The sequence below is a fragment of the Onychomys torridus genome, chromosome 7 (genome assembly GCF_903995425.1).
Source record: "Onychomys torridus chromosome 7, mOncTor1.1, whole genome shotgun sequence".
Taxonomy (NCBI): Eukaryota; Metazoa; Chordata; class Mammalia; order Rodentia; family Cricetidae; genus Onychomys; species Onychomys torridus.
Window position 1 is genome coordinate 89,535,024 of NC_050449.1, and position 13,790 is coordinate 89,548,813.

Consider the following 13,790-nt stretch of genomic DNA (forward strand, 5'->3'; position numbering starts at 1 on the left):
GGAGAAAGGAGTATAGGAGACAGGACCTAGAGACCCTTTCGGCTGAGGACTCAAAGGCACTCAGTCTGAGGATTTGTGAAGACAGGATCGGCTGAGGAGTTGGCAGGTAAGAGGTAGCTGTGGCTTGTTCCTTTGTCTCTCTGATCTTTCGGCATGTACCCCAATATCTGGCTCCGAGTTTTTATTATAAGACTATTTAGGATTCATGCATCAATTTTTGCTTTTTGTCTCTTTGAGCCACACTGCCACTGTTCTTTTCCAACACTACTTTAAACATAACAATTTGAAAAATAAAAATCCCCAGAAAGAGAAAAGAGATGTCCTAAATGCCTATGACTAGAGGTAATTTCAGTTTTCTTTTTCTTTTTTTTTTCCTTTGGTTTTTCAAGACAGGGTTTCTCTGTGTAGCTTTGCGCCTTTCCTGGATCTCACTTGGTAGACCAGGCTGGCCTCGAACTCATAGAGATCCACCTGGCTCTACCTCCCGAGTGCTGGGATCAAAGGCGTGCGCCATCACCGCCCAGCTAATTTCAGTTTTCTTTAACAACACACTGCAAACGGAAGCCTGGCTTCACAGACTCCTGAAGAAGATGGCAGCAATCCTAGAGAACATTCTCCTCATAACTGCTCCACTTTCTCTCTTCCTCTCTCTCATTGCTTTTCAAATTTGTAATCCGCCTGCCTCAGCCCCCCAAGTGCTGGGATTTACAGGCATACCTAGCTTCCAATCAAAATAATAGTAATAAAATAACAATAAACATGTATTGCTTTTAAAACTTAAAGGGGGGGGATGCTGTAAATTTACTTAAATTATTTGCCTATTTTTTAAAAACAACACAATTAAGCAAGATCTCAAAGGCAGGCACATCATGAATTACAAAAAAAGCAACCAGTGGCCTGCAAACTGTAAGGAAGCGGGGAGGCCTAAGTCAGACAACAGCAGAGCTGCTGTGGCTTACACTGAGTACCCCAACGGTCTTCTGGGCCCTCTATCCTCTATCCAAGTAGGGACACAGGGACGGTGAGCTTCCGTCACCAAGACACAGCTCCAGGCTCTGACCCCTCCACACTCGTGCGCATCTTTATGGGCTGCAGTGGGCTCTCCCCACAGTGGGGATCTCACTCAGTCACACAATACCTACTTACTGAGCAGCTGCGCCCTGCCGATTAAAGGTGCAGAAATGGAGATTAGTGGGCCAAAGCAGCTCAAATCCCTGCCTTGGAGGAGCTCTAGCTCTCCAGAATGGGCATTCCGTGCCTAGGGCTAGTGCAGGGGTGGCTAGCTACGATGCACCCCACAGTGCCAGGAGGACAGCGACAACCTCTGCCTTTATCATAGACTCTGAACCCCAGGCCAGAGACTCATCTATGGAGTCACATCAACCTCCCTTGAGGCAAAGGGGAAAGAGCTGTTCATTCAGCTGTGTGACCGCTGCTCTCTGCCCCACCCCCCATCAAATGGGCAGCAATAAACGAGGATGGGAGGGAGAGGGGAGGCAACTGCCCTTGGGGCCATCCATCCATCACAATGAGGGCAGCTGACAGCTCAGATCAGCCCTTAGTTCCCTAAGGAGACTCAGTGCAAAGCTATGCTGGCGGTACGGCTGAGGGCCCAACCTCCCCAGTCTGAGCTGACCACACACCTGCCTGGCAGACGAGAGTCTCACACACATGTGGGTGGTGGAGGCACCTGGAAGAATGCCGGGTGGCAGCTAATGGCCCCAGCTTCTCAGACCAAGCCGGCAAGTGGCAAGGTGAAGCCCATCTGGTGGGTTTTGGAGGGAGTGTGCGGTTATGAGCCTGAGGTTGGGGTAGCTATTAACCATAACCAGATCACATCTGAGTAAAGTGGCACAGAGAACCAGTAGGCACCCAGGAGAACGAAGTGTCAACGTTAGAACCTCATCCCCAGAGCTCTAGGAAAGCCCTGCATCCAAACCCTCACAGGTTAAGCGTCCTGATAGGTGATGACATCCCCAGTTTTCCTCACCGACTTCTCACTGTCGCTTTGGTGCCAGACCCTATTTTTACAACCTGAGTAATGCCTGGGCAAAGGACCAGCCGGGAACCGGAGACAGAGGGACAGGGCATGAGAGGTAATGGCACAAAGCGACGGAGCTCACATCTTCCTCTGTCTCCAACAACAATCTCTCCAGAGCAGAATTCAGAACAGCAGCCAAACCCTGCTCCAACTTGGACCTGAACTCTCCACAGCGCCACCACCTCACAGCCAGGTCCTGCGTGCTACGTACTGGGGCTGAGCCCTCCACCTGTCCTAGGCACTGCCTCCTGCCACCTCAGGTGCTGATGGCCCGGCTGCCCCACCCCCACTTTGGCACACTGGACTACAAGAACCTCAAGCAGTCCTTTATGTAACTTGAGTGTCTGGGCCCATGTCACTGTCTTGGCCATGACATCTTCTTGACTTGGTTTATGCCTGACCATCCTTAAACTCAGTGTGGATGTCCCCTTCCTCAGATGGCTTCCCTAAGCCTAAGGTGACATCCTTCAATACTGGGCAACCTCAGTGCCCAGAGCCAGCCCTCCTACCGTGCCCATCAATGTTAGATCTGTCAAATCCCTCCCTGGCCTTAGTACTTAGTGAGGGAAGGAAGGGAAGGGAGACCGGAGCACTGGGAAGAACACTGTGGCTAGAAAAATACCTGTCACAGTAACTCACAACAAACTGGAGAAACCGCCAAAAGCCAATACATCAGTCACTTCTCACCAAAGTTGTGTTTCCTGACGGACACGAGCAGCAAATAGTGGGGAGATATTTCTCAATAATTAAGAGTGGGAATTGAAGGCCACTCTTCGCTGTGTCCAGGTGTGGGCTACAGGTGGGCTTTAGAAGTAAACCTTGGAATGCTGGGTGGGCTCAAGGGCAAAGAGCATTCCCAGGCTCCTCTGGTCCTGGGGAACTGGAGGTCATCTCCTCAGGGGTAACCTCCAACTACCGAGATCAATCGACCAGGAGCTATCCCACCAGGCTGAGAACATGGCATGGGCCAAGGAACAGGAAGAACAAGGACCTTCCATTCACCCCAGTCACCTAACGGAGGCAAAGAAGCAGCGATTTAAACAGACATCTCCTGAGACAGACCTCACTTCCAGCTGGAGCCTTCCTGGCACCTTCCCTTCCATGGAAAGCCCCCCCAAAAGCCCCTCAATAGTCATTGCTTCTTCCTTGCTAACAGTCTCCACTTTGGAGGAGACAGTATCGCAAAGACTGTAGCTAATCAGAAACCATGTCCCCGTCCTCCTAGGTATGCAGCAGACAACACTTACCAGCCTTCCTTGCAGAAAGCATGCAAGTTCTGGGGCTGAACCCTAGCCATTGGAAAGCTAGAGGCAGTAGTTCACCCTGACCCTGACCCATAAAACACTGCAGCACTGCCCTCCGAGGTCCTACCTGTATGGCTGATTAGTCCAAATGGGCGTGGCTGCCTAGAGAACATGGGTCCCTAAGTCTCCTCCTTGAGGAGAGTCACCTCAGCATCAGGAACAGCCAGTGTTGGACTCCTGTGTACAAAAAGTATATTCCTAAGCCAGGCGGTGGTGGCGCACGCCTTAGTTCCAGTACTCAGGAGGCAGAGGCAGAAGGATCTCTGTGAGTTCAAGGCCAGCCTGGTCTACCGAATGAGTTGTGGGACAGGCTCCAAAGCTGCACAGAGAAACCTTGTCTCAAAAAACCAGAAGAAAAAGTATACTCCTATCACTCTGGAGCCATGAAAGGTATCTGATTTGTGTTAACATGAACTTTCTTCAGTGTGCCCTGCTAAATATCCACACAACCCCTTTAACTGGGAGCAACCATGTGATCAATTCCTGGCCATCAAGTGTCAGGGAAGGCTGCTGGGGCCCTCAGGAAAAATGTCTGCTTTCCTGATAAAAGTTACCAAATGTGGCTGGTCCCTCCTCCTTTCTGAAGCTGACAATGTTCCCAAGGATGGGTGATTCACCCAGTACTGAGCAACCTCAGCACCCAGGGCCATACCCTTCCACATCAACACTCAGGCCCACTTCAGGTTCCTTGCCAGCCATCCCCTGAGGCTGAGGGGCTTGGATCTGAGTGAGCAGCAGTGCTCAGCAGATGTGCAAGAAGAAAGAAAGAAGGGAAGAAAGATGTTGCAGATGAACCCGACCTTGTAGCCTGCAATAAACTGAAGAGGGGGGGCGGGGCATGAGAACAGAAGCGGCCCAGCAGCTGCTGCAGACAGCGGCCTCCTACCTTCAGGCGCGATTCTGTAGACCACTGAGGCAGGATTCCGTGTACTGCTCGCTGTCAAGGACCCTCATCAAAGCATGCTTCACAGCACTCGCCACCTAGTCACTCGGTTTGTACTGAGCTCTCTTTCCTGACAGCCTGTGAAGAGTGAAAGCCTCTGAGATGTGCTGGGCGCAGCCTGCGCCGCTCTCCACTCCCTGGACATCTTGGGGAGACGGGCCCCTGGGCAGTCAATGTGCATATATGAAGGACAGATGCTGAGAGTACACAATGTCCTGGGGGGCCGTGAGCACGGGGCAGTGGACTGGGACCAAGGGGAGAAGTTCTCAACTCCTTACTGGCATCCTGCACCCAGTGTTGGGACTTGCCAGGCTGAGAGCGAGTAAAAAGAATGCACCATCCTTAGCTGAGCCGACTGCAATTACCCCCTGTAAGCAGTCGTTAAACACCATCAATTAATGCAGCTGCTCCAGGATAATCATCAGCCATTAGATCAAGAATGCACAAGAGGAAAAAATCAAAACTCAGATGCCGTGAACTCAGAAACGCCAAACGCCGGAGACAGGGGGGCGAGGGGGGAGCCGGGCTCCTTCTGCCTGCTGCATTAGTCAGCTTCTAAAGTATACTTTCTCTAGAAGTCAGTCATTTTTCAGCTTGACGACAAAGCCAAAAAAATGAACCCTCTAGGCCGTGACCTTGGATCATTAATGTCCAAGCTTTGATTTTTTTTCAGGTCTGAGTTTCCATTAAGAACTGGGATAGAGACAGACAGAATGGCGGCAAAAGAGGACCCAGCTGGGAGACCAAGAGGGAGACTAGAGAAGTCAGGGCTCCAGGCCAGAGAAGGTGCTCCTTTTTAACTCAATTCTCCGGACATGAATGAAATCATTTGCCATTTCTGCTGTGCAAGTATGAGGCAAGATCTTTTTTTTTTTTTCAGACAAAACCTAATTCATTCCAAATTTAAGCAGTTTAAAAAAGAACAGAAACAAACAGGCTGCTCGGGAAGAGATAGGTTACCAGTTTCGCAGCGTAGAAGGTGCGCTAACCACACTCAGAGCCATCTAGGAAGCAGAGATTCCTCAAGAGTCATCAGCAGTTTCCCAGTGCGCGGCCCGTATCCGCAGGTCCCGCGTCAGCTCTGGCAAGGCCCAGAGGATACAGGCCAGCTGCAGCCTGAGCAGGATGGAGCAGTCCCTAAACCCAAACCTATCAACAGTTTGTCAGGTTAAGAAAGCTTGGCTCTGGCAGTGGGTCTCCACTGGTTTGGAGGCTTCTAGGGCAGCTGACGAGCCAATCTGAAACAGGAGTAGGGATAGCAGTCTGTCAACGGGGGCAAGAAAAATACTGGAAATACTAGTAAGTGAGCAAATACTGGGCTTAAAGGTCTCTTGTCCCACGTCTCACTAATGACATGCATCTAAAAATGAGTTAAAATATTAACCACAAGCCTGTGTCAGACACAGGGCAATCAAAATGAGTTTTTAGTTTATTTAAACAGCTGGCAAGGTCATCACATGACACCAGCGTATACCAGCTGCAGATCACCAGCCTCTCCCTTTTCCATCCTAATCACTCAGCTGCTCATAGCCATGACAGGTGGTCATGAGCCAGGTAAGAGCCTGAGACGGCTCTTCATTGCCATACTAGTTCTTCACTAGTGATCAATAGTGAACACAACCTTTGTTCCATTCAGACATACATATTTTGTCCATTATCCTATATTTATCCTCTTGGGCAAGGGGTATAGCTCAGTGGAAGAATGCTTACCTAGCACGCATGAGGCCCCGAGTTCAATCCCCAGCACCCACTTAAATATTTTAAACGTTATTTCTATATCCATCACCTAAACATAGTCAGCCGGCACCTAAAACAGTGAATGAACAGCAACAACAGTTAATACTCATTAAGTATCGTGTACTGGACCCTTGGCATATATATTATCAAAGCTCCATAATACAACAAAGTAGGCATTCTCATCACCTCAATTTTATGAATAGGGAAACTGAGGCACAAAAGTTAAATAGCTTACTCAAGGATTCAAGGTTAATGAGGGCACACCCAGGGTTCAAAGCCACTCTGGGCTTGGAGTCTCCTCCACTCCTGCCCAGTGCACTGTGCTGAATTCCACAACCAGATCCTGGTCCTCAAGGAGAAGGAAGTCATCCACGGAGAATCTGACAGCCACAAATGTGGGCAGTTTTTCCAGGAAGTTAACTGTACATAGGCTGTTTTGTCTGTCTTGCAGAAGGGCCTGAGGAAAGCCAAAACCCACTTACACCTCAAATAAGCGGCCACCTGCCATCTCCAAATGGCTGTGTAAATCACAGCTGATTCTCCAGCAACTGTAGCAAGATTAGTCAAATCAATAAAGTATTCTCTGCGAAGAGAGCTGAATTCTAAGGGAAGACTTTGTGTGTGTGTGTGTGTGTGTGTGTGTGTGTGTGTGTGTGTGCGCACGTGTGCGCGTGTGCGTGCGATTGCCACCCCGCTCAGTTCTAAGGGGAGGAAGCCTTTTAACCACCCTGAGTCCCTGCCTCCTGTATTTATTACTCTCCCTTGCTCTGACCAAATACTTGACAAGACGCAATTTAAGGGGAGAGGGTGCATGTGGGCCTACTGGCCCAGGAGATGCAGTCTATCGTGGTGTCAGAAGCAGGGGGCTGTGGACATTAGTGTTCAGTCCAGGACCCCAGCCTATACAGCCGCACTGCACATGAAGTGGGTCTTCCCAGGTCAGCTAAGATCATCTAATAATCCCACACTGGGATGCCCAGATGCTTGTCTCTTAGGCTTCTAGATCCTGTCAACTTGACAATCAAAACTAACCATCACACCCCATTTCAACACATATCAGACTCTCCGGGGTCCTAATGAGATTGTGGACATACAAATAGAGGCCTATTTGTATAAAAACTTCTGTACTTGCCCAAATGTCTAATTTTTTTTTGGTCTATATTTTTAAGGCAGTTCAAATGTATATCTCCCTACACTTTAGTAGTAACATTTAAAGCACACAAGTTTACTTCTAAGCTTCTCAACAATTCTGCTAAACTTCAATGACTTTAGCGAGACTCAACTCTGATTTTAGAAGCAAAGACTTAACAGTATTTGTATTCTATCTCCAGACTCTTGTGTTTGCAAATAATAAAATTAGTAAGATACTCATTTTATTTTATAGTTAAAATGCTCAAGCTAATAACATTGTCTCTCTAAAGGTCAGGGCTGGATCAAAGAATGAGGTCAGCTTAGGGAAGCAAGCTGCCGTTCCTTCTTTGGAAAGACAGGTCTCTAAAAATCAAAGGGGGTGGAGGGTAAACAGCATTCAAACTCTGTGTAAATGGGATATAAATGATGCCCTTTCCCCACAAGCAAAGGTGAAGGGGAGGGGGAGGTCAAAACCAAGTACAGGAATCCGGCTCTTAGTCTGTTTTTTCAAGGCCTGGCACTGTTGGCCACACATCATGACAGAGGGTGACAGGGAGATGACAACAAGGTGCCTTGCAAACAGAAACGTGAGTGCGTACGATGGGGAGGTGACCGCAAGTAATAAATGAGTTTCTAAGTGTCTATGGTTCCCTACCACCTGGCAGGTGCCGAAGAAAGGGCCGGAGAATATTCCAAGTCCTAAAACTCCAGAAGCGGGGAATTTTCCCCAGGAACTGAAGACTGTGTTCTACTTTAGGGGTACCCCTGGTTCCCACCTGTTCTTAGATATCTGAGTCCTCCCAAACTCTCCTCCAACTCAGAGCTCCTGACACTGTATAGGGGCCACCAGCGTCCAATGGGGAAAGGAATGGAGGAATTCACCCATGGATGAAATGCTTGTGTGGAGGGGTGTTCTATCCGAAAGGAAGCAATAGAGGCTGACTCTTTGTTACAGGATCTACCCCACTAAGCTCACTCAAGGGCGTGTGTGCGTGTGTGCGTGCATGCGTGCGTGCATGCGTGCGTGGTTTTTAATGTTAAATTCTTCCATACTACTGGGTTTGTCCCTCCCTTCATAAGAGATTGGACTTCGGCCAAAGTCAGAGGCCTCCCCATCTGAGATGGGTTAGAGAGGCCTCAGGTTCTAAGTAAGGATGAAGGGTGAACACAGAATAGATTCTGGTTTGGTGAGGGGGGGCTCTCTTGTCTCCTGGATCCCGAGCAGGCCCTGCGGCGCATCCTTGGTTCACAGGTGCCTCCTTCCGGGCTGACAGGTACCACTGGACCCCTGTGTACCAGTCAGGTCCAAGGCTGCCTGGCAGGTCCAAGATGGATGCCTGGGAGGCCACCTCCCTCCTATTAGAAGGCTATTTTCTCCTTTGAAGGCAGGTGCTCTTCTAGACAAATCCCACAGCGTCTCTGGAGTGAGGTGACTCCCCCAGGCCAGACTGCAGACCAACCTCGCTCAGTGGACCACATCCCCAGGGGCATACTCCCAACATAAAAGCTTACAGCAGCCACCTGTTTTCCCATCTGGCCATGTCCATTTCTTAGATGGCTTCCCAGGCCTTCTAAGAACCAGAACAGTGAGCCCAGCACAGCTTTCTTTACATCATTGGATCTTTTTTTTTTTTTTTTTTAAATCTCAGTGACTTTGCTTGTAGTGGTAACCCCTACACCAGAATGCCGGCACATTTCTTACCTACCAACCAGAGTCCCGTCTGGGATAGGGCTTGGAGCTGAAATCCCTTTACTGGACTTCAGGACTCTGCTACTGTCCCATCGCCTCTCCTGCCCCCTCCTGCCCCCTCCTGCCCCCTCTTGCCCCCTCCACATAGCAGCAGCTCTCTTTCTCTCTCCCTCTCACTCACAAACTGCAGGCATTAATTACACCTCTTCTAGAAAACAGATTTTTACCAGCTGCAGGAATTCTGGGTAAGAGCCAAACCTGAAGACAGAGGCAGTCTGGGTGAGAAAGATAAGCTAACGACAGCCAGGTAGTACTCTGAATTCTAGCTGTTCCCAAGCAAAGAGGACAGAGCCCTTGCAGTCCAGGCTCTAGATGTACTCTTCCTCAAATCCGCCTATCACATGAACACCAGAGCTGAACTTTGTGTTCTCTGCCTAGGGCAAAGCCACCCCTGACAGACCAAAGCACATCCCCCAACACTGGAGTCCCAGCCCGCAGCAAAACCATAAGAAACAAAACAAACAAACAAAAAACCTCGCCAGAAATGTGCACAAAGGACCACTCCTAGGCCACCAGTTCTGGAGTGAACAGCACCCACTAGAGTGAGATCATCACAACCTGAAGTGGCAGGTGAGGCTCTGCAAGGGACCCGATCTCCCCAGCAGCTTGCTCCATCAGCAGGCAGATATGGGGGACGTCCAAGAAGCCAGGGCCACCAGACATGATGATGCAGGTATTTAATCCCAGCACTTGGGGCACAGAGGTAGGTGGATCTGTATGAGTTAGAGGCCAGCCTAGTCTACATAGAGTTCCAGGTCAGCTGGAATAAATCAACACACAAGTAAGAATAATATAAGGGGTTGGGGATTTAGCTCAGTGGTAGAGCGCTTGCCTAGCAAGCGCAAGGCCCTGGGTTCGATCCTCAGCTAAAAAAAAAAAAAAAAAATCCTCCTTATCTCTCCCAGTTCTCTGTCTTCAAGTTCTCCACTCATGTCTTCTTCTCTGTCTCCTTAAAAGCAGTTAAAAAAAAAAAAAGAATAATATGAAGAAGCCAAAGCCACAGCCCAGGGCCTGCAGGATAAGCCTCAGTGGCAGACTCAGGGCATCCCAGAGTGCCCATCACCCCCCCACTCCCACCTCTGGGAGGAAGATATTTCCTTCCTTAAAAGTCTGCTGTTTCCACTGAGGGATAGGACCAGCTGTCAGAGCCTGACTTAGAAGCTGAACTTTCTGTCCCCTCTCTGCCCCTTCACATCCCCTGTCCCACCAACACACAGTGAATCTGCCTTTTATAGCAAGAAAGACTTGAACAGATCTGTTGATGGGAGAGTTTTGAAAACTGCAGTGGAAAGCTAGAGCTGTGGACTCAAGGCTGATGCAAGAAGGGGATCTTTTTTTTCCTTGACTTTTCAAGACGGGGTTTCTCTGTGTAAACACCCTGCCTGTCCTGGAACTCACTCTGTAGCCCAGGCTGGCCTTGAACTCACAGAGATCCACCTGCCTCTGTCTCTGGAATGCTGGGCCTAAACAAAAGCATGCACCCAATTTTTTTTTTTTTAACAAACACTGAGTACCAGGCAGGGGGCACCTGGCCAGGTCCTAAGGTCACAAGGACATGTCCACCCCTGGCCAGATGAACTCCTGACAACAACTTATCACTGTGAGAACAAGGAGAAGTTGTGAACATTCAGAAGGGGCCTACTGAGCCCCACTGTGTCTTTGGCTGGTTATCTATTCAGTGGCAAAGGAATATTGAATTAATAATGGAGCCACCAAATCAAAACACAGGGATACAGACAGGGCAGTTTGACAGTTTAGAGCGCTCTGCTCCAGGTGGTCCACTCCATCACCAGTACTCATTTGCAGCCTCCCAAGGTATCTGTGACGGTGGGCTGGCCAAGAGCCAATCCTAAAAGAGAACTACCCTTTACATGTTCCTTTTCTGAACAGGCAATTAATTTAATCTAAGATTTAATGAAAGACCCCAGAAGGGAAGGGGTGAATGCATACACTGGCTTTCAGGCTGTCATCATGCCATCTCCACCTCTCTCCGGGGAGCGAGAGGCTTTCCAAGCCATCTGCTTTAAATCTTCTTCCCACAAATGTCCGGACAGGGCACCAATACCTCTGAGGAGGGGGCTGCCGCCAAGCCCGACCGACAGTTCCAGAGGGTAGGCTGGGCTCAGCACTGTCCACTCCATAGTTGGTGTCCACCCCCGGCCTGCTGCAAAGAGCAACAACTGTCCCTAAAGTGGGGGGACACTTCCAGGTTGGACGTTCTTGGTCATTCACCCCACACTTCCCTATCCACACCAGATCTGATTCCAAATTCGTAACTGGTTTTACCTGTTGAATGTTTAGAAAGCATCCTTGCCTTTCCATAAGACAGGGGCCACCCAGGAGAGGACAGTCACAATCCCCTGTGCTTTCCAGAGCCCAGGCGGGTGAGAGTTGGGATATATATGGCTCCTTTCCTCCCTGCATCGCTAATCCTTCTTCATTCACAGGTACAACTGAAAGCCAGCCGCAGACGCAAAGAAAACCTGCTCCATATTTGTGTGTGACAAAGCCGGCTTCTTTTTAGAAACAGCAACCTATCCAAGTTCACCAAGCAAAAGCAAGCAGCGAAGTAACCACACAGTCCTAAGCAGAGCATTGAGCAAGCTTGACCTGCAAGCGCCCAGTGGCCTTCGGCTGGGCCCAGGGCTCCGGCGCCGCGGGCAGCAGGTAGCCGGGGAAGCAGCAGCCCCACCCCCGGGGCAGGACGTGAAGTTGCGGTTGCCTTTTACCTGGACACCGTAGCTTCAGGACAGCCGGGAGAAGGGGGACCCCAGAGCTCAGATTCCCGCTGCAATCGCGCGGTAGGGGGAAGGGGGTAGGAAGGGAGCCCGCTGGGGTGGCGGCGGGGACCGCAGGAGCAAAGCTGGAAGGGAGAGGCAGGCGACAAGCACCCGGGAGGAGGTAGGCGTGGGAGGACTTGCTGGAGAAAGGGGGTGTGCAGGCAGGCTTCTAGGGCGCGGGGCTGTGAAAGGGGAGGCAGGTCGGTTGGAGGGCGGGGACCCCCGGCTCAGGGAAGGGTATGGGGGAGAGGTGGAAACTGGGGAGCGCGTAGATATGGGAAAGAGCTTGGTGGTGGGGTTCAGACCCGCTGCTTGGAAGCCCGCCCCTGCCTCCTGATCCCGGCATCGCGGACACCCCTCCGGGGTCGCCACCCGAGACCCTAGACCCAAGCCCACCTAGCCGGGAGCCTCAGAAGCGCCGAGAGCCGCACTCACCGCCTACGGTCCCGGCCTCCGTTGCTGCGCGGAGGGTTCTCCACGGCAGCCAGCTCCTCCTGGCGGGAGTGCAGGCGACGGTGGCGCGCGCGCAGGCCGCCGGGGCGCTGGGATCCGCAGCGCCCCCTGCCGGGCCCGCCACGCCCCTGCCCGGCCCGAGGCGCTCAGTGCGCCCTGGAGCTCCGCCCCGCAGGCGGCTGTGCAGGACCCGCAAGCTGCGGCGCCGGGCGCCCAGGGCCTCGGAAGTGGACACGGCCTCCGAGTGTCCAAACGGCCATCCGGACAGGCTCGGGCCGCGCAGCCCGGGACGTGGACGTCACGCGCACTCGGAGCGCACAGGGTCTGTGCGCCTCCCTTCGCAGGACTTAGGGAGGGAGCCAGGGCCCCGGATACCGCCCTAGACCCGTCCGGCCCTGGCGTGGGTGCTTTGGGACTGCGTGCCTAAGCCCGCACCGCAGATCTAGTCGCCGGCGTGGCTCCCCGGGTGCCGCGTGGGTCAAACTGTCAAGATCCTAGGCTCCGAACCATCTCCAACCCCGCGCCTGTCCCGCGCTTCTCTTCCGGCACGGGCCACATCCGGCCTGTGTCTACTCTAGACCGCGCTGTAGTTTTGTCCCTAAAGGCCTGCAAGCACCCTGGAGAGGTCGCGACCTGTGCAATCTCCGGAGGGCAGTTCCTGCATGGCCGCAGGGCCTGCTGCTGAAGACCTGGGCAGCAACTAGTTCTGTAACGCTGTCAGAATCTGAAAACAGCCCCGTAGTTTTATATGAGCAGGGGTTTGTAGGTCATTTTTTTGGCAAAAGTTGGAGAGAGGGACCTCACCCACGGCAATTGTCAAGCTTTTGTTGTCAGTTCCAGGTCTACTGTGACTCCCCTGTGTGCCTCTTTCAACTGACCCTGGGCAAAACAGGTTCGAGGAGCCGCTATTTCCTGTGAGGTGTGGTTCGGAGGGAGAGCGTCGCTTGACTTTCCCTAACTCTTTCGGTAACAACTAAATCCAAACACTTTATATGTTACCCATGTTTCTATCGACCTCCGATTTTCCACCTCAAATCAGCAGGTCTCGCTAGATTCTGCTTCCCTGGTCTCAATTCCACTTATCCCTGTGGTCCAGCCATCTGGAATGCCTTCATCGGAAGCCTTGATGGCCCGCGGGCACTTGCCTGAGGACACTAGTTAATGCTATCCTTACATTGTCACCCAGAAGCAACACGCCCTCTGCCTGCTTATGCCTTGAATACTATTGACAGCTTTCCCCAATACATAAACATGAAATCTCAATCTCTCTCTCTCTCTCTCTCTCTCTCTCTCTCTCTCTCTCTCTCTCACACACACACACACACACACACACACACACACACACACACACACTCCCCTTAAAAATCCTATCTGGGCGGGCCCTCGAGGGCTTCCACGATCCAAGCATCCTACCCAACATTCTTTTCCTTCCCTCCACAGACTCTGACAGTTCTGTACTAATTCCAAATTCCACTCCTTCACAAGTCACACAGGGCACTGCAAATGACAGACAGCCCTGACCACACTAGCTCAACCCAACAAAAAAATCAGAAACGAAAAGCTTGGGGCATGTCAGCTGCAAGCCTGGAACTTGACCCTAGACTCTAAAGGGACTGTGAGTCTCAGCTTTGCTTTCTCTCGGGACCACTAG

General features: G+C 51.4%; 1 protein-coding gene across 5 annotated transcripts in view; it reads right to left on the reverse strand.

Annotated features, from left to right (window-relative positions):
* Positions 1–12,617, reverse strand: part of Pxylp1 (2-phosphoxylose phosphatase 1) — a 68,104-nt gene extending 55,487 nt beyond the window's left edge. For 2 of the 5 annotated variants that reach the window (XM_036192668.1, XM_036192666.1), the window contains exons 1-2: positions 12,122–12,617; positions 4,232–4,366 (exon numbers count right to left, since the gene is read on the reverse strand). The gene's annotated coding sequence lies outside the window, so the exon portion shown is untranslated. Of the gene's footprint in view, positions 1–4,231; positions 4,367–12,082 lie in introns of all 5 variants that reach the window. The other 3 variants (XM_036192665.1, XM_036192664.1, XM_036192667.1) reach the window with 2 other exon arrangements.
* Between the last annotated feature and the right edge of the window lie 1,173 nt (positions 12,618–13,790).